Source organism: Psammomys obesus, unplaced genomic scaffold, assembly GCF_907164565.1.
Source record: "Psammomys obesus unplaced genomic scaffold, mPsaObe1.curated_primary_1811, whole genome shotgun sequence".
Lineage (NCBI taxonomy): Eukaryota > Metazoa > Chordata > Mammalia > Rodentia > Muridae > Psammomys > Psammomys obesus.
The window spans coordinates 11989608-12010814 of NW_026596040.1; the positions used below are offsets into that span (position 1 = coordinate 11989608).

The 21207-nt window shown below is 38.4% G+C and overlaps 1 long non-coding RNA gene across 1 annotated transcript in view; it reads right to left on the reverse strand.

Annotated features, from left to right (window-relative positions):
* Positions 1-19752, reverse strand: part of LOC129687882 (uncharacterized) — a 24637-nt gene extending 4885 nt beyond the window's left edge. Inside the window, exons 1-2 of the long non-coding RNA XR_008721835.1 lie at positions 19683-19752; positions 4544-4629 (exon numbers count right to left, since the gene is read on the reverse strand). This is a non-coding gene — a long non-coding RNA (uncharacterized LOC129687882). The remainder of the gene's footprint in view (positions 1-4543; positions 4630-19682) is intronic.
* Between the last annotated feature and the right edge of the window lie 1455 nt (positions 19753-21207).

Consider the following 21207-nt stretch of genomic DNA (forward strand, 5'->3'; position numbering starts at 1 on the left):
TTCTTTCTTTCTTTCTTTCTTTCTTTCTTTCTTTCTTTCTTTCTTTCAGACAGGGTCACTCTCAAAAATCTCAGCTGGCCTCAAGCTCCCTATGTATTAAGATTGATTGCAAACCTTCCTGCCTTCACAGGAAGTCTGGGATTATATTCACACACAACGTGTGTAGTTTATGGAGAGCTAAAAATTAAATGCAGGGCCTAGTGCATTTCAGGCATGTACTCTAATACCTGAGTTACATCCACAGATCTGATCTCCATTTTTATTGTGACAAATAAAAATGAACTGGACCTTGAAATATCAAATCCATATTTTTTACAAAAAGGTTAATTTTCTCTGCATTTGAAACATATTTTTTTTTTTTTGCCGGTAAGGTCCTTATATCTAATTTACTATGATATAACAGTCAAACTATTTAGGTAAAATTCCTCATATTTTACATGACCTCAATCCAAGCATTTTGCATGAGAACATCATACTAAGTCAAATAAGCCAGGTATACAAAACTCCGTATGGAGTGTTCTTACTCATCTGCAGAAACAAAACACTGATATCTCAGAAAAGAGTACCTGGGTGGTCAGCGGAGCCTGAGAGTGTAGGGAGACAGTGTCAGCAGCAGGAGTTAATTGTGGTGTTCTATAGCTCCATAGGGTAACTTTAGTCTACAATGATCTACAATCTATTTCAGAATAAACACAGTAGAAAACTCCAAGTCTCCCTAATGCAGAGATGATTAATTTTAAGAATGTGGAAATGTTAACTCTGATTTGATCATTACACAGACATATTTTCAAATTACCATGCTGTGCCCATAGTTGTGAACAAGTAAATGATAATATGAAAGACCAAACTGTTTTAAAAAGGATGCAAGGTGTTTTAAAATTGCTCTCTCTCTCTCTTTCTTTCTCTGTTATGTGTGTGTGTGTGTGTGTGTGTGTGTGTGTGTGTGTGTGTGTTTGTACGACTGAATGCAGGCAGAGACCAGAGGACAACCTCAGACATCATTCCTCAGATATGTCTACTTTTTAACAATTGAGACAGGGTCTCTTGTTGGCCTGGACCTCACTGAGTATGCTGTGCTGTCTGGCTATTGAATCCCCAGGATTCACCTGACTCTGTTTCCCACTGCTTATAAGAGCATGTGCCTTTGCTTTCTTGACAGGACCTTCACCTACCGAGCAATCTTCTTAGCCAATACTGACATTCTTTGCATGCATTCATTTGCTTTCAGTTTGTGTCACTAATACTTGCTTGCATTGTTGAGAGCCATCAAATAAATGCTATCAATTAAGGAACATTCAAATGGTAATAAAGGCTAGCTTTAGGAAGCACACAGAATACTTGTGTTATTTTTAGAGAAAACAGTGAAAGGAAATCAAATGATGAAATATTTTCGATACTATTCTCTCTTTTTAAAAGAGATATGTCTCTAATAAACACATTCTATTTAGACATAGTGGGGATTTCCAGGAAATCATGAACTCATTATGAAGCACTTCACAGTGTCACTTCAAACCATGAGCAGCAGAAGGAACAAACTTGAAAGTATGAATGTGTGTTGGGGGAACCGGTGTTAAAAACACATACTATTAGGCAACATGGAAGTATTTTTGTTTCCAGGATAATGTTTATTTCGGTAACTATAAACTGGCTTGGATAAGCCTCAAATAGAAAAATAGGCTGTAAGCTAGTCGGGTAGGATCAGTTTCTCCCGTAAATATAGTAGTAGGAGACAGGTTGACTTTTGCTATGGGCTGAGTACTTAGGTACTGTAGCACTCAAGCAGAGCATGACTTTGTGAAAAGGGGGCTTGTGCTGGTCAGTTTTGTTTTTGTTTCTGTCAACTTGAAACAAACAGGAGTAGTTTGGCATGAGGAAGCCTCAAGTGTGGAAGTGGTTTCGTCAGACTAAGGCCTTTTCTTGGTTAATGGTTGATGAGGGGGGGCCCTGACCACTGTGATGAGCAAACTGGGGGAAGAAAGCCAGTAAGCGGCACCTCTCCATGGCCTCGGCTTCAGCTCTAGCCTGCAGGTTCCTGTCTTGCTTGAGTGCTTGCCTTGACTTCTCTTCATGATGAACTGTGATCTGGGGGTTGTAACTTAAGAAAAAACTTCTTCTTCCCATGAGGTGCTTTTGGCCATGCTGCTTATCACAGCGATATGAAACAAGCCAGGACAGGCCTTTGCCAGGACAAAAGCTGTGGTCCAAAGGGACTTTGTTAGGTAACTTGAAACATGTGCTCATTCTATTTACAAGGTATGGCAAGGCATCTTTTGGGAGGATCTAAATAATTTTCTCACTTAAATCTATTCAATTTAAAAAATGGCTTATGGCATTTGAAGGGAACGATCATAAGTAGATAAAATATTAAGAATTTAATGTGTCTGCATGATGATTCTTAGAAGACTGCTGATCAGTGTAGAAAAGGCTACGGTTGCATCTAAACATGGAATGTTTTGAATCACAGATCAGCCTTTATGAGTGTATAACTTTATGCACAGCCATGTTTCATGGGACAGTGAGAATACAGTGTTTTCAGATGGTGAGGCAGTCACAGTGGAGCAAGGAAATGATGGCAGTGCATGGACTAATCAGAAGCTTGCCTAACAAGGATTTCCCTGGACAGAAGCACAAGCTTCTTCCGACACATCCAAGAAGATGAGAAAGACTACATGCGGTGAGGAAACAGGATAACCAAAAAAATTTACACCGACTCTTGGCCAGATACGTAAATTAATGAGTTAATAGATTGTTATGGAAAATGATCTGGCATTATTAGCTAAACCTTTCTATCCCCACAGAAATGTGGAGATACATTCCCCAAATGGCCTGCTAAATGTTTGCTCCTGTAGGGTTCATAATAATTTCTCAATTGAATTGTCTCAAATATCTACCAGGGGGAGTGTGAAGAGGGTTATATTTTGATATGATTTCAACCAAAATGCTATCTAGAAATTACAATGACATGAATCAAATCTGCTGTCGACAGCACAGATTAATGTTGCAAATGTAATCCTTAGCAAGATAATCCAATAAAAGCTTATTATTGTTAAGATTCCATCTAAAGGAGTGATTGAGCCACCTCATTGTATGATGTAAGTGAGAAGAGCTTTTGGACCGTGTTAACAAGGCTTTGCAGGCGCTGTAATGAGCACTTGCCCCAGGCTGGTAAAACTGTTTCTTGGCTCAGCTGCTTAGTTCATGGGTGCGTTTAGCTTGTGAAACACTAATCAAATGTGGTATGTCATTTGCCCTTTTTTCTCATGTAAATGGTTCTTCAAAAAACATTTTTTCTTAAAGTGTCTTGACTTGATGTTCGATACTAGATGAAATGATAATACATCCCACTGAACACAATTTTAGGCACTGATATCTTAAAACATGAGAAACATTGATTAATTTTTAGTTTGTAGGAATAACAGATTTAGGAAAACTATGTTGTACAGTTTTCTATTAGAACATGATATGGTTATTTTACATATGAAAATGAATCATATTTAGGATGTCTTTGGATTATAGGAAGATAAGGAAAGTGCAGCATTTTGTTACACGTGTGGTAATGGTGAGTTTTTCTTCTAACATTCACTGCATTTTTGTATATGGTGTCCATATTTTCTTTATGATAGTTTATTTTAATTAACAATATAATGACAATGATATTAAGACCTAGTTTCTAGATAGTAGCAATAAGAATATGTTGAAGACAACTTCTGGTTATTTTTCAATGGAAAAGAAAAGCAATTGCTAGCAAAAGCCACTTTTGACTGATGGCTTATTAAAAACAAATAATGCAAAATGCAATTTCTATTGCTGAACTGAAGTTTGTAGCCAGGTTTTACTCAATCATTTCTAATGCATTTAGAAATACTCATAGATACATTATGTCAAAGACAATTGAGTCTTAAAATCAATCTTGTCCTTTAAAATCATAAAAAGTTAGGTTCTGTATTCTTAACTCTTATTGTGAAAATGTTTTCTATGACTGAAAACTTTTATGACTAAAATTAAAAGCAAAAAATGAAAAACCAAGCTTGAATTTGAGATGTTGTTTGGTGGTAAGATCTTTGGGATGATTCTTGGCATCATAAAAATAAGCAAAAACAACTAAGAAAAAACCCTGTGCCAAGCAAGGCAAATCTCACTTTGAATTGTTGTTTAGGAGAGATTATCCAAGAGACTCTGAAACAATGTAGGCTATTGCTGCTGCCCTTGGCTGTCTCCCATCTCCCAGAATTTGAAGCTAAGTTCTCACTGCTGAAGACACCACACGCTTTGGACATAGGACTTGGAGGCATTGAGCAGGAACTTACCTGGAAGCCTTGTCATAAAGTACTGACATTAACAAAGACAACAAAACTCAATGCCAGCTATGTTGACATCATAAGGAATATTTTAACTTAGAGCAGCAAATAAGATCAATAACACGAATGTCACTGACTGAGGGCCCTCTGCAGAGCTCCATACATCATTTGATCCTTTACTGATATGGGTGGTTTTACTTGCCTGGAAGCTTCTTCAAGGTTTTTATGACTGACCTTGAGCTCACCTGTTCCAAGTCCATTCTTTTTTCTGTTTTTTCTTGTCTCAGGGCACAGAGAGAAGCTTCTTGTACTAAAGCAGAGGGGTCTGCACCTGGATAGCAATATCAACAAAGTTGATTAGCAATGGCCTCCAAAATTAAAACATCTTCAGCCAGTGGAGGTTTGCTGCCAATTTTTTGTGACAGTCTTCAGTAATTTCACTTGGCATGGAGGTGTCTATTGCATAGAACTCACCAAGAATTATGCTCTCTCTGAAGGGTCTACTTTCAGTGTGACACAGATGACCTCATTGCAAGCATTTTGTTTTCAAATTAATGACACCTAATTGGAGATGATGTTTCCCATCTGAACAGCTTTGTGGGAAACTTCCTACATCATTTTTAAGAAAAAAAAAAAAAAAGAAACAAAACAAAACAAAAAACTGATAAAATCTTATTCAAATAAAATTTTATTTTGCACTATCTCGATCATACATAAAAACTTACAAATAAAGAAACAAAAAACAACAAAAAAACCCTGTTTTCCTGAGAAGTAGTCACCTTATACCCCATCACTCCAGATTCACATTCAGATCACTTTTCTGAAAACCAGGATACTCTTCTGCATAATCAGCCATCAAAAATACTGACTCATTACTATTATTTAAGTCTCAAGTTCAAGCTCCAGTCAGTCTTTCTCAGCTGCTCTGATGTCATTTATAGTAAAAGGATCTGCCTAAAATTAGCTTTTCTGGTGTGTTTAAGTCTTCTGGTTTCTTTAAAGTTACCAAAAGTTTTTGTTGTTGGGTTTTGTTTTTGTTTGGAGAGCGTTCCTATGTAGCTCTGGAACTTATTAGACAGAGTTAGCTGGCCTTAAACTCCCAGAGTTCTGCCTGCCTCTGCCTCTGTGCTGTGATTAAGGTGTGTGCCCTGTATTTGAAGCTCATAGGTCAGTGATTGGATTGACCTAATTTACATCTTTTAAAGATAGAGTAGAAAAGCTGTTCTCTGCATCCTCTCATTGTTACTTAAAATCAACACTGCAGTCACTTCACTCAAGTGGTTCTGATAGGCTTCTTACATACAGTGTTACTTCTTTTCCTTTTTAATTTACACCTATGTGTGGGAGGATTTTTCACCTCTCATACCTGTATCCCACCCTCACGAGATTCAGGTGAGTTTATTATTCATTATCATTGTTTGATACTCGGATTGTCTTTAGTGAATTTCTAAGCTGATATTTTATGAGAGATTTTATGCCATGATTACTTCGTCTAACCATTTAAGTGTTACTGTGTATTGTACAAATAGGTCTGGTTACTTAAAAATAAGATCAATAACACAAATGATAGACAGCTGATGCTGGTGAGGATTTGGAATGAGGAAAACACTCATTCATTTCTGGTGTGAATAAAAGCCACTATGAACATCAAAATGATCATTCCTCAGAAAGTTGGGAATTGATCTACCTTAAGACCCAGCTATATTATATACATATATTATATATACACAAAAGACGCTCCATCCTATCACAAGAACACTTGCTCAACCATGTTAATTGCTGCTGTATTCATAATGGCCATATTTTGAATTAGGAAACATATGTTATTAGGAAACAACCTAATATACCTCAATCAAAGAATGGAAAAAGAAAATGTGGAACTTTTACACAATGAAACATCACTCAGTTGTTTAAAAAAGGCTTCATGAAATTTGTGGGCAAATGAATAGAACTAGAAGAAATCATCCTGAGTGAGGTAACCCAGACCCAGAAAGATAAATGAGATATGGATTAACTTATATGTAAATATTAGCCAAAAAATAAATGATAACCAAACTACAATCCACAGAGAGGTTAGGTGTAGAGAAAGAGACAAGGAGTGACATTCCCTGGGAAGGGGAAATAGACTATATTTTATGGGTGGATGGAGGCAGGTGGAGACTAAATCTGGAGAATCAGGTGGGGAGGAGGGAACAATGGGATGAGAAAGGGATTACATGGAGAGACAGCTGGAACTAAGGGACCTTTGAGGGGTGATGTGGGAACCTAGTGCAGTGGAAACTTTCTAAGATATATGAAGGTGATCCTAATGAGAGGTGATTCCAATAAGAGGGAATATGGGGTCTCAACTGGCTATCTCTTCTGGCCAGGTGAGGCATCTAAGTGTCTGGACTGTGTTGCATTCAGTTGAGATGCTGGCCAAGGGATTACCATGGAAATTCCTAAGCAACCTAGACTGTTGTCAAGATAATAAGACAACCTAGACTGTTGTCAAGACTGAGAGTAGAGAGTAGGTCTTCATTTTTTTTTTTTTTTTTTTTTTGAGAGCAACACTCCCGCAACTCATTGAACATGGAGAAGTTGAGTTGGTGCCTACATGGAGCCTTCTTTTCAGGCCACCAAAGGAGAACCACAAACACCAACCCAGCCACAAAACCTTTGACCTATAATTTATCCTCTCTGCAAGATATGCTAGAGCAATGATGGCACAGAACTTGTGCAAGTAGCCAACCAATGTCTGATTTGATCTAAGACCCACTCCACAAGATGGATTCCATACCTGATGCTTCTTGGTGACCAAGAACCAGAAACTAGGTATCCCAGAGACCTGGGATAAAACGAAACACCACTGGTCTTAAAAAGAAAGTATCAATAAAATGATTCCTAATGATACTTTTCTATACTCTTAGATCAATGCCTTATTCAGTCATCAATAGAGAAGTTTTCTCTTGCAGTAGATAGGAAGAGCCAGGCATTACACAGAGACAGTGTCCTTGAAAGATCTACCTCTAAATGGGATGTCACCATCAAATCCCTCTTCTCAAACCCAGAAGACGAAGCTGAAAGAATATAAGATCCAGAAGGGACAGAGTACACTAGAAGAACAAGGTGCACTGAATCAACTAATCAAGCACATATGAACTCACAGAGACTGAAGCAGCAAGCACAGGACCTTCAGGTCTGCACCAGGTCCTTTGTATACAATAGCAATTAGTGTTGTACTTTAATGGGGCATCTGAGTGTGTGAACAAGCGGTTATCTGATTCTTGTACCTGCTCCTGGGTCTTTTTGCTTCTGGTGGGTTGCCTTGTCTAGCTGCCATATGGTGTGGGGGGGGGTTGGTTTATATATATTTTATTTTGTCATGTTAGGTTTTATCTTTTATAAACAACTTCTTCTTAAATGAGAGACAATAAAGGAATGAATCCAGAGACAAGGCGAGGAACTGTGAATAGAGGGAAGGGAAACTGTAATCAGAACATATTGTATGAGAACGTAATCTATTTTCAATAAAAAGAAAAGGTTAAAAAGTAAAAAAGAAAGCATACAATGTGGGCATTCCTTTTGTCTACTGTCAATATGCCCTTTCATTTCAAGAAAATGAAACGCCCTGGTTTAATCAGTCATCTTAACTGCTTTAAAATGTACCCATGGTGTTTATTGAAATTGATTGTACCTTAAAAAAATTTTTATAGCCATGTAAACTTGTATCAATTCCCGCAAACGTTACACACCTGACACACCTTTTCTTCCTTCCTTCCTTCTTTCTTTCTTTCTTTCTTTCTTTCTTTCTTTCTTTCTTTCTTTCTTTCTTTCTTTCTTTCTTCTTTTCTCTCTTTCTTTATCTCTCGCTTTTCTTTTTTTTCTTTCTTTTTCTTTCATTTGACACTTAAAGTATGTTTGGCATCAGAAACGATTTGAGATGCTTTGAGAAATTTGTGAAAACTACTACTGCTAATAAAATAAAAGTTCAATCAACTCTGCTATATTTAGTTAGCAAAATTTCCTGGAGATGTAGCCAACAAATGTATGACAAAATATAAAGTTGCTGCAGCCTGTAGATGTGTTATTTGACGACATTTAAAGCTTTTAGGTTTTGAGTTTCTTTTTTTCTCTGAATAAATGCTCTTTCTACTTAATTTTGTATATGTAATTATGTATTGTTTCTTAAAGAAGCCCTCTGAGATAATAGGTTTCAAGCCTCATTAAACCTGAATCAGTCCTTGTGTTTTAGGATCTTTTTTTGCTATTACAGTGGATGATAACATAATTTGTTTTCCAAATGTAAATAGTGCTGACAGTGAAATCTTAATATGTATGAACAATTGTAGATCCACTACTGGAATGTTCCCTAACAAACCAGAAGTATGGCATCTTACTCATCTAATTCCCCTAAGGTAAAGGTCTGATAGATTCTAGAGAAAGGGGAACACTTGTCTCTTGTGGGGCATTAGTGTCATTCCTAAGGTTACAGTGGCATTGAAGTTCCTTTAAGGAAAGCTGCTTCCTTCTAACCAGAAGAATGCCATCTTCAGTAGTGGCTGCATTGTCATCTTCTGTGGCCTGGTAAGGCTGCTCCCTGCTCAGGGGGAGGTGATCAAAGAGCAGGACAATCAGTTTATGTCAGAGGCAGTCCCTCTTCCCATTACTAAGGAACCCACTTGGACACTGAACTGCCATGGGCTACATCTGTGCAGGGGTTCTAGGTTATCTCCATGCATGGTACTTGGTTAGAGTATGAGTCTCTGGGAAGACCCTTGTGTCTAGGTCAAAATGTGCCACTGTTTCCTCCCTTAAGAGTTAATCTAGTTGGGCAGGTCAATCCCCAAGAGACCATACCGATGAAGGTGAGTTTACCTTAAGCCATACTAAAGAGATGGAAGGTATAATTTGTCTCATAATGAGATAATGTACTTTTCCTTCTCAAAATTCTGGCTCCTAATGGCAGTTCTCTCTAGGGCGATGGCCGGGCTTTGCTGAGTCTATGTGCCTTTTTGAGTCTGGACTTCATGTTGTTGTTGTTTTTGTTTTAGTTAGTTATCCTAAAAGTTATCTCTTCCAGACTTTAATATTTAGGTTATAAACTTCCACCAATAAAACTAAATGATAAGCTTAAAGGAACAGTTCATAAATAAAAGCACAGCAACAGTATACCACATGATTATAGAATATGATTAAAGGGTAGTAAAAGATATGAACAGTACTTTCAAAATATCAGCATGGTTTAGCTTTGGAGAGTCTACGTCATTTCAGCTTCTGTTGAGTGGGGATTAGAGGGTGAACTAGGGGTCGTATTAAAAAAAGCAACAGCTTCCAAAATATCACTTGCAACTCCACACAGGAGGGCAGCGGAAAGAGAACCATGCTGAGTTAGGGAGAGGAGGTGGACAGTCCCAGAAGGTTAGAGCTTCTCATGGGGACACGGCAACGCTTACCCGTCACCATTTTGGTTAACTACTAAACAGGCATAAATCTGTAAGGAAAAACTACACACTTCCATAAACACTCAGCCCTAATTATCTCCTGCAGCAGGCTGCAATGTAATCAAAGAGGAGATGAAAGATGAAGCGAACAAGCAAGAACTCAGGACAAGTGGGAGGCAGACATCACATACGGAGGTTCTCAGCTGCTTCTTCACGCCTCCACCTTCAGATAATGAATATAGGCGCCAAAAAAAAATCTAGATTGTACACCAAACCAGACTGTACATATTTTTCCCCTCTTCTATCAGAAAATGAAATAACTCTAAAGACGAAAGAACAACTGAATGCTATAATCACAGTGAATATGTTTGCTTCTATCGACGAGGTTAGGGAGTGCCCTGAAGTCAGGGGGTGTCACTGAACAAGGCAGGGATGCGTCTCACACAGAAAGGGCTATCCACAGCCGTGAGGCATTTAACACCACTTGGAAGTGATGAACATGAAGACTGGCCATAGAGTCCCAATGAGCTGATGGGCCTGTTTGTTTTGCAGTCCCTTTTGTGCTATAGATATCCATTTCTCAAGAGCAGCTCCAAGGAAAGAGTCAAGGGAGATCTCACCCCCACTGTTTCACTGCAAGTATGTCTGCCAAGTTGCCAAGTGAGTTGCCAAGTTACAGGAGAGAAAGAAGAAAGGGGGAAGCCAGAGTGTAAAGAAACAGGTGACTTTATCCAGAAGAAAGACAACCCTGGGATTTATAAAGCCCCACTGTCAGTCTCCAAGCCCTTTCCAGTAAGACACCTGTTATGGGAAAAAAAATAAAAATAAAAAACAACTGAGTTTAGATCTTTGGCAAAATTAGTGAAGTGTCTTTGAAGCTGAAGTCATTATTGAGAACAAAAAGAAAGCAAATTTAAAAGTAGTTCTAAAAGACAGATGTAGAATAAAAAAACAAGTTTGCTAGATAATTAGATATATTGTATCAAGGAAACTACTATTCATATTTATCATAGAAATCATAGAAATCACGGCCTGTTTCTTACTATATCTTTCTCAAAAGGGCGTGATTAAAGGGATGCCATAGCTGTTTCATGTAACTTTCATGTTCTAAAGCATCGCGTTTAGGGATGGACAAAATTCTCTCGTTCCTGGGTGTTGGAGAGGCGGCTTGGCAGGGAAGACTGTTTGTTGCTCTTTCGGGTGATCTGGGTTCTGTTCCCAGCATTCACATGGCAACCCTCAACTGTCTGTAACTCTAGTTCTAGGAGATAAAATACTCTCTCCTGACCTCTGTGGGCACCAGGCACAGGTGGTGCACAGACATGCATGTAGACAAAGCACTCCTACACATAAAACAAAATAAATATATCTAAAATATTATAAAAAGCATTTTTTTGTTCACATATTCTCTCTTGTGAGATTCACAAATTGTGAGTTTATAAATTTTGCTCTGTGGGTGCACTACTGAAGGCATGCTGCTTCCTAATTTCTGCTCATTTCTCACCCAAAGGGAACAGTATTTCCCGGTGGAAAAGGAGAAGAGAATCACATGTTCTGTATCAGTTGTGTCATCAACAGAGACTTGGGAAAGAAAATAAAGCCCAAGCAATATCTCTCAGGTTAGACCCTTCTCTTTCCCAAAAATGTAAGCAGTCGGCCTATGGAATCTCTAGAATAAAGAGTTTAATCGCTTTGGATCTCAGTGCTGCACTCTCTTGCTCTTTTTCTCACTCTAGTTCTCCTAAAACACCTTAAGGCTTCAAGAAAAAAAAAAAAACCCTCTAAAAGTCATGATCTGAGATAAAGACTGGTAGAGATAAGGAGGCTAATGATAAGCTTGGAGGGAGATAACAGGAGGGTGAGGGTGAGGGAGAATAGTCAGAATATACCATATAAATGTATGAAATTGTCAGATAAGGTTAATCAGAAAAGTAAAAGACGAAAACAGCTACAGGGTGAGTACAAGAAATGAAATATGTCTTATACAAGTCTTGGTATTGTTACAAATATATGAACCTACCAATAATGAAGAAATGTTGAACGGTGTCCAAAGGCTGTAATGAATGACATTCTTTGATTATAATTGACATTATCTGCCTCTGATACCTTTACTCTCACCAGATTTGGCTCATTATATACTATCTGTTATAATTTATTTGCATACATTAATGGCTTGCGAGGAAAGTAGAAATAATGAAGAACAAATAGATTTGAAAAAAAAAGAGTTCATATAAGAAATAGTCAACCTGAATTAAAAGTATTTTATATGAGGACATTTAATGTCATGAGCATCAGTGTCTAGTCTTAATGAAATATATTGTGTCCATATTAGAAAAATGAAATTGTAGTACAAAAATTTCAGTTTATGTCTATATTTTAAGAACAAGGGCATCCTGAAGTCTGTTACCCTGTGTTCACGTGCTGTCCTGTAGTAGACATGGAGAGAAGACACCACCCAGGTGTCTCTTCAAAGAGGGATTTGCTGCCTGTAAGGAACGTTCTCAGATGCAGGTGATGACTCACACAAGATGATTCCTGAGTCATCACATTTCAGGGATTGATGGGGCTTTCTATAAAGGCCTGGCTATTGTATCCCAGTAAAGATCACTGGTGATGGCTCTTTTAGTTCCGAAGCATTCTGCGTGGTAGACTGAGGACGTTTTGGCTAATGCAACGTATTGACTTCTGGGAGCAGCCAAAATAGCCTTGTTTCTCTCACATCTGTAGGTTTTGATCAAAACACATCTCTCATGAACGTTGTGGCATACGCCTGAGATTTAAGCACTAGGGAGATGGAGGCAGAAAAATAAGAGTCCCAGTCCTGCTGGGGCCATGCAGGGAGATCCCAAATGTGTGGCTTTGCATGTTTCTCTGTGTGGAAAAAATAAGCTCAGAATTACTCTTCTAGCCTAATTTATACACCTGAGATCCCCTTCCAGGAAAGATATTAAAATGCTCAGAATTTTGAAATGCAGAGACAAATATTCTAACATTTTGTCTCTTAGAGATCTCTGCTGAGCATCCCCCATTTATTTGCTGGCCTATGAATGGAGCAGCCAGAATGGAAATAGTTAAATATTTTAACAACTGATGGGAGCATCCTAAGAGTCTCAGTAAAGTACTCAGTAAAGTGGGGCCTTACAGCTCATTCCTAATAGACAGCCAGATTTAGGGGAAGAGCATGGTACCCCATTAAATTTAGAGGTCTTACTCCCAGAAAGGAAGACAGAGCCATATGTGCAGTTTTCCATGGGCTTTTTCCCTGTGGAAGGGAAAGCACCCTCACTGATCTACAATCTCTAGTGCTCTGTGCTACTATGGGATAGTATTTATATTTCTACCTTCAAGAAAGCAGCTCTATCAGTTGCTTCGGGCAAGCGTAGGAGAATGCTGCACACAAAGCAGGTAAAAGGAAATCCCTTCACTAAGCAAAGAACAGCTTTACTGAGAGACTGTATTATTATTATTAATAATAATAATTTTGCTTTAGTCTTCTCTAACCAATTGGAGCCTTTCCCTATCAATTCAAAATTAAAGAAAAGAGAAAACCCACAAAACATGTTTTCTCCTTCTGTGGTTAAAGTGTTGATTATACATACAGATATCCTGATAGAATTTTTCTCAGTTTTCAGTATGAGGAAATTCAGATTTCCCCTTTCTAAACTCAGGGTCTGCATTAAAACATCAATAAAATTATATAAAAAAGCAAGAGAGTCATTTTGATTTGCATTCCCTGATGACTAAGGTCGTTGAGCATTTCTTTAAGTGTTTATCAAATATAATTTGATATTCCTCTGTTGAGAATTCTATGTTTAACTCTATACCCCATTTTTATTTGCTTTTTTTTTTGGTGTTTAATTTCTTGAGTTCTTTACATATTTTGGATATTAGCCCTTTTTCAGATGTAGGGTTGGTGAAGATCTTTTCCCATTCTATTGGCTGCTGTTTTGTCCTAGTGATAGTATCCTTTGCTTTACAGACACTTTTTAGTTTTGTGAGGTCCTATTTTTTGTTTTTATTAAAAAAAATTATTAATTACACTTTATTCACTTTGTATCCCACCTGTAGCCCCTTCCCTAGTCCTCTCCCAATCCCACTCTCCCTCCCTCATCTCCTCTCATGCCCCTCCCGCATGAGAGGAGAGGTCCTCCTCTCATGCGGGATAGGGGAGGTCCTCCTCTCCTTCCTTCTGATCTTAGTCTATCAGATCTCATAAGGAGTGGCTGCATTGTCTTATTTTTTAATTGTTGATCTTAGTGCCAGAGCTGTTGGTGTTTTGTTCAGGAAGTTGTCTCCTGTGTCAGTGTGTTCAAAACTATTCCCCACTTTCTCTTCTGTTATCTAGCTTTATGTTGAGGTCTTTGATCCACTTGGACATGAGTTTTGTGCAGAGTGATAAATCCGGATCTATTTGAATTCTTTTGTATGCAGACAACCAGTTAGGTCAGCGTCATTTGTTGAAGACACTTTCTTTTTTGCATTGTATGGTTCTGGCTTCTTTGTCAAAAATCAGGTGTCTGTAAGTGTGTGGCTTTATTTCTGGGTCTTGGATTTGATTCCATTGATCAACCTGTCTGGTTCTATGCCAATACTATGCAGTTTTTACTACTGTTGCTCTGTCATAAAGCTTGAAATAAGGGATGGTGATGCCTGCAGATCTTCTTTTATTGTACAGGATTGTTTTAGCTTTTCTGTATTTTTTAAATTTTGTTTTTCGATATGAAGTTGAAAATTCTCTTTTTCAAGGTCTATAAAGAATTGTGTTGGTATTTTTATGGGCCGCCTGTGCATATGTAGCAGATTCACAGCTAAGCAACTAGAGTGAGGCCTCTCTGACTCTGATGCCTGCCTTTAGATCCTGTTTCCCTAACTCTTGCCTCAGAGAGAGAGGATGTGCCTAGTCCTGAGGGTGGGTTGATACTTATGGGAGACCTGCTCCTTCTTTAAGGAGAAGGAATGAAGAGAGTTCTGACAGGGGGTCTGAAAGAGGAAGACGAGGGCCTCAAGATGTAAAGTGAATAAATAAATAAGTAAGTAAGTAAGTAAATAAATAAATAAATAAATGAATAAATGAATAAAAAATGAATCATAGTTGCAGAAAGAATTTAAAAAGAAAGCAAGATAATATTCTAAGAAATTTGAGCAAATGTGCTCATGTGGCTTAGCTTTACTTCAAGAAATCACAGAAAATTTAAAACTTCCTTAGTTAATTTCTCAATGATATTTAAGAACACAATGTGTGATGAAGGTATGTTCACATTTATGTTTGATATTGCTAAATGACATCACTTCCAATATTCATGTTCAAGAAACTTAACTGAATTTCAACAAAAATTACACAAAAGCTCAATGTTTTAAGTAAGCTCATAATTTCATGTTGGGCCACATACACCGGTGTCCTAGGACATAAGCAGCCCACGGGCTTCAATTTGGACATTGCTGAATAAAGTAGGACAAGTTATGTAAGTTGAAAATTCACTTATTAAATGTGAAATAATTTTGTCTGTTTGTGTGTGATTAATTTTGAAGCTGAGTAATGTATAGGCTCTAGGGAGATTGGAAGCTTTACATACAAACCGTGAAATGGTCAGGGAAGAAAGAACAAGAAAGTGAGGAGACAAACAGCAATTTGCTAAAATATGAACCTAGGCTTTTAACTTATCACATTGCATAAAAATTCAGACTCAAAGTTAGGATAGCGTCAACTTACTATTAAAAGAAAGAAACATAAAGATTTTGTTATAATAAATTAACTGTTATATTATGCATTTTTGTAACAGAATAAACATCGTACAGGTTGCATTGCTCCAGAACTCTCCCTGTGTTTCTAAATAGCCGTAGAAAGTAACTGCATAGGGAAATAACCAATCTTCTGCCTTCTGAAACAAACAAGCCTTGCATTAAGCAGTGTATTTAAGCCTACAGAGATCATAGTAACTCTATTCTATCTATAGCTTCCAAGTATGTGACAATAACAGGATCATAACAATGTTGGGATTTTTTTTTTTTTGACAAATCAATTACAAATTGATTTCTATAATTTTGGGCTGCAAATTAACATATCAATACCATTTTCTGTTCTAGTATGTTTCCAGTTGCTGTGATAAAAACACTCCGACCAAAAACAGCTCAGCTCGGGAAGAACATGCGCTACTTTCCAAGTCACACTCCATTGTTGAGAGACATCGGGGAAGGATCTCAAGCAGGAACTGAAGAGGAAATCAGGGAGGAAGCTGCTTATTGGCTTGCTCCTTGGCTTATGCTCGGCTGGTTTTCTTATACAACCCAGGGCAACCTGCCTTGGGATGGTGCCAAGCACAGTGGGATGGATTCTCATATACCAATCACCAGTCAAGACAGTCTGTCACAGATATGGTCACAGGCCAGATTGGTTGAGGAAATTCTTCAACTGATGTTCCTCTTTCCCAGGTGACTCTAGTTTGTGCTAGGTTGTCAGTAAAAACTAACCCAGAAAACATCATCATGCCATTTGTTGAAATGTGGCCCTATAAAGTTCTTTCATTGTTCTTTTCTGTCTTTGCTCTACCACCTGTGGTGGTCCCCTTTCTTCATTTCTAAGGTATTTGAGGTAGGTTTTTTTCCTCTCCCTTCAGAATACTAACTATAAAGAGCCCATACTTATAATGGAACACCTCACCTCACATGGGGAACAATTTGTTCGGCACCTTCCAAGACACTGCCTACGTTTCTCTGTTAATGCATGCCATTCCTTTATTATAGATCAAACCTTGATTTTTCTAATAATATGTAAACGATAATGGCAGAAAAAAAACAACACACTATCAGATTTTCATTCAAGTTTTATAGTCTGAGTTAACAGATCTGATCTTTTCTGAGAAAGATCTTTGGAAAAATAAATGAGAAAATATAAGCAATGTTTACATCCCCAAAATTTAGAATGTGAAACTTTTTCTCTCATTAAAAAGCCACTGATTCTTTAGGATGACTTCCCAGGTTGCTTGGGAATAATTAGGGTATAAATTTTTAGGGTGAATCTTCGTAGATTCTCCTTCGTTACCCCTTCTGTAGGTCTCTATCACCTGAACATGCTTTGATGTCTAATTCTACCCAAATACAGTTACAGTGTTTTCCCTACTATGCAGTTACAAAAACTACGCAGCGCATGGTTTCTAACACATGTGATTTTCTCTCAGCTGTATAGAATCTAGAGAGAAGGACCTGAGAGATGGAGTGAGTGTGAGAATGTCGTGTGTGTGCGTATGTGTGTGCATGTCCACATGTGCACATCTGCATTCTGATTTTACATGCTCTCTCACAGTTGGATGCAAAGCAGCACCGATCTACAACACGACTGGAAGTAAATTAAATATTCTATTTGCTCAAAACCACTTGGAGTTGTCAAATATTAAAATGTGTGACCATATCAGGTACCAAGATTTGTGCCGTATCTCAGGGGCAGAAGATCAGAGTTTGTGAGACTGGTGAGTAAACAGGTGGCTGGATCCAAAGTATTGATTTGGTGCTTCCTGGTCTGGAGGGGACATCCTGGGCATTGAAGACAATCAGATTCAAACACTCCTCACGGCTGCCTCCTGAGAGACCAGCATTCCTGAAACGACCTTCTGAGACACCCACACCTGTGCGCAATCATGCCCCTGTGCACCCATGCCCCCACCCTGCCTTCTGAAACGCCCACCGAAGCGCAGCTGCATCCAGAATGCCAGCACCCATTTGTTTTTCCCTAGACCTATCTCACCATCCTGAAGAAGACTACTCCAGACTCCAGAGATGGGCGGATCTAATCTTCCCTGCAGCTCTTCTACTTTGGATAAAGACCTAATCATAAAGGCTAAAGAATCCCAGCAGGTTCCAGGTACAAACAGCCAAGACAACAGACAACCAGATGGCTAAAGGCCAGCCTAAGAACACAATCAACAAAACCCACGACATCATGGCTCCTCCAGAAATCCTAAAAAACAATGGATACTCTAATGCAGCTGAAACACAGGGAAACGACCTTGAAAGAACAATTATAAACTTTATATGGAAAAACAAAAAACAAACCCAGAATAGCTAAAACAATCCCATATAAGCATAGAACTTCTGGAAGTATCTCCACACTTGACCTGAAGAGCAATAGTAATACAGAAATACATGGTACAAGCATAGAAATAGAATGGTTAATCAATGCAATCAAATCAAAGACCCAGAAATAAACCCATACACCTATACACACCTGATTTTTGACAAAGGAGCCAAAATTATACAATGGAAAAAAGAAAGCATCTTCAACAAATGGTGCTGGTCTAACTTGATTTCTACATGTAGAAAAATGCAAATAGATCCATATATATGTCCCTGCACAAAACTCAAGTCCAAGTGGATCAAAGGCTGCAACATAAAACCAGATACACAAAATCTGTTAAAGGAGAAAGTGGGTAAGAGACTTGAACTCATTGGCACAGGAGACAACATCCCAAACAGAACACCAATAGCTCAGGTTCTAAGTTCTACAGTTAGTAAATGGGACTTTGTGAAACTTAACATCTTCTGTAAAGCAAAAGACACTATCAAAGAGCAGTCTACAGATTTGGAAAATATCTTTACCAATCTTACATCCAACAAAGAGGTAATATCCAGAATGTATAAAGAACTCAAGAAATTGAACACCAGCAAACTAAATAATCCAATTAAAAACTGGGGACATCTGAAGAAGAAGAAAACAGGAAACAACCTAGGAACCTGCTACAGAGGGCCTCTGAAAGCCAGAAGAAGAAAACAGGAAACAACCTAGGAACCTGCCACAGAGGACCTCTGAAAGCCTCTGCCCTGCAGACTATCAAAGCAGATGCTGAACCTTATGGCCAACTGTCGGGCAGAGTGAATGGAATTTTATGTAAGAAGTGGGAAATAGCAAGAGCTGGAGAGGATAGGAACTCCACAAGGAGAGCAACAGAACAAGAAAATTTGAACACAGGGAACTTCCCAGAGACTCATACTCCAACCAAGGACTATTCGTGGAGATAACCTAGAACCCCTGCACAGATGTAGCCCATGGCAGTTCAGTTTCCAAGTGGGTTACATAGTAATGGGAAGAGGGACTGCCTCTGACATAATCTGATTGGCCTGCTCTTTGATCACTTCCCCCTGAGGGGAGAGCAGCCTTACCAGGCCACAGAAGATGACAATGCAGCCACTTCTGATGAGAACTGATAGTCTAAGATCAGAAAGAAGGAGAGGAAGACCTCCCCTATCAGTGGACTTGGGGAGGGGCATACATGCAGAAAGGAGAGGAAGGGTGGGATCAGAAGGGGAGGAGGGAGGGGCTTATAGGGGGTACAAAATGAATAAAGTGTAATTAATAATAAAAAATATTTTAAAAAATTGGGGTACAGAGCTAAACAGAATTCTCAACAGAGGAATCTCGAATGGCTGAGAAGTGCTTGAAGAAATGCCCAGTGTTTTTACTAATCAGGGGAATGCAAATCAAAACGACAGAGTTTCCATCTTACACCAATCAGAATGCTAAGATAAAAAACGCAGCTGACAACACATGCTGGAGAGGATGTGGAGAAGGTATCGTGTGTGGGTTGGTGTCCCCTAACTCTACTGGAAATCCCACCTGGACACAGGAGTGTCCACTTCAAGGCTCCATATCCACTGCTGCTGGGAGTCTCCATGAAGGTCATCCACATAGACTCCCAGGAACCTTTCTCCCCCACCCCGCAGTGATTTTGTTCTCTCCCCAAGCCCTCTTCCCCTCACCCCCTTTCCTACCTGAACCCCACATCTGTTACCTTCCTCCCACCTAATTCCCTCCCTCCATCTACTTCAGATGCCTGCTTTATTTCCTCTTTTGAGTGAGATTCAAGCTTATTCCCTTGCCCCATCCCACAGCCCTTGGCTTTTTTGGCTCTACGGATTGTAGCATGGTTATACAGTACTTTATGGCTAATATCCACTTATAAAGAGTACATACCATGTGTGTCTTTCTGGGTCTGGGTTAGTTCCATCCATTTGCCTGCGAACTTTATGATATTTTTGTTTTTAATAGCTGAGTAGTATTCCATTGCAAAAATGTACTACATTTTCTTGATCTCTTCAGGCTCAGAGAGAGCTTCCTTGAACATGACTTCTTTACTGTCTATGGTGATTTGGCCCATTCCAGAGTGGTCCATGTTTCATAGACTGAAGTCAGCCAAACAGCTTGATTTCTGGTAAGTAAACTCCTTCAGGCCTACACACAGTGATAATGTTCATTTTACTCTTCATTCACATGCATTTCTACTGTCTCCCTGCTGAGAGAATATGACTTGTTACCAAACTATATGCTTTACACAGAATAAAAATACAGTTTCTGTTCAAAGCAGTAGAAAGGATTTCAGAATATCCTATTTATTTAAAATCCATAAGACCAAAACATTATATGTGATTTATTTGAATTTCTTTACCATATAAGTTGATATTGATTATTTCATTCGGGAACTTGTCATTTCCACAAATCAAGTCATTCACCTGGCCTAGGATGTTCAGATTGGCATGTGACAGGGATTTGCTTCTTTGAAAATATTCAAAGCAGTAACAAAGCAGTAACATTCTTAGCCTGGATTTACATTAGCTGAAATTTAAAGCTTCAGGTGGGGTAGTAAGTTAGGTGACAGCTTTGTTGACTAATATATTGCTTTGTATTTTTCTTTGCAAATGAAAGGTGCTTGTGTATTGGGATCCTGTGGGACAGGTAGCCTGGATTACCCATGAGCTGTATATAGGAACTCTGTGAGCTAGGTCTGTTGTTCAAGCACTGTTCTCATGACGCCTTCTCCCCATTCCCCAGACTAAAAATATTAAAGGGGTATGTGTGTGTATTCACATTTCACATGGTTTTAGAAACATTTGTAAATGTATAAAATGACTTATAAAATTAAAAAGCCACAAGAAATTAAAAAAAAAGCAAAGAAGAAGAGAAATGAAATATACCCAAGTACATGACTCCTATTAGATTATATCACAAGATCTTTTCTCCTACAGGGAGGTCACAAAAGGGGTTACATCAAACACCATCTGCATTTCCTGAGTATTGCCTTAGGTTTCCTCCAGAGGAAGAAGTGAGGAGAGTGTGACCTTCTGGATGCTGTTAATTCGTAATGCTTACTTCACTCTCTGCAAAGGTTATGTCAATTTATAACTCAGCCACTGTTGTAGGAAATGTCTATTTCTCCACGTATAATCTATTTCTTATTGTTCTGTAATTTTATTAACATATTATATAAAATTTGTCTTATATTAGTTACCTAGCCATTGTTAATCAGTTAAATAACATATAATTTTGTTTTGACTGTTAAAGCAATAAAAATGATCACAGAATGTTACAGTTGATATTTTATGCACTTTCTCCAAAATAATTAATATTTCTGCAGCTAAGGGCATCTGTCATTCTCTTAGTGGTTATCTCTTCAAAAGCAATGATTTTATATAACACATAAGAACAATAGCTAATTTTCTGT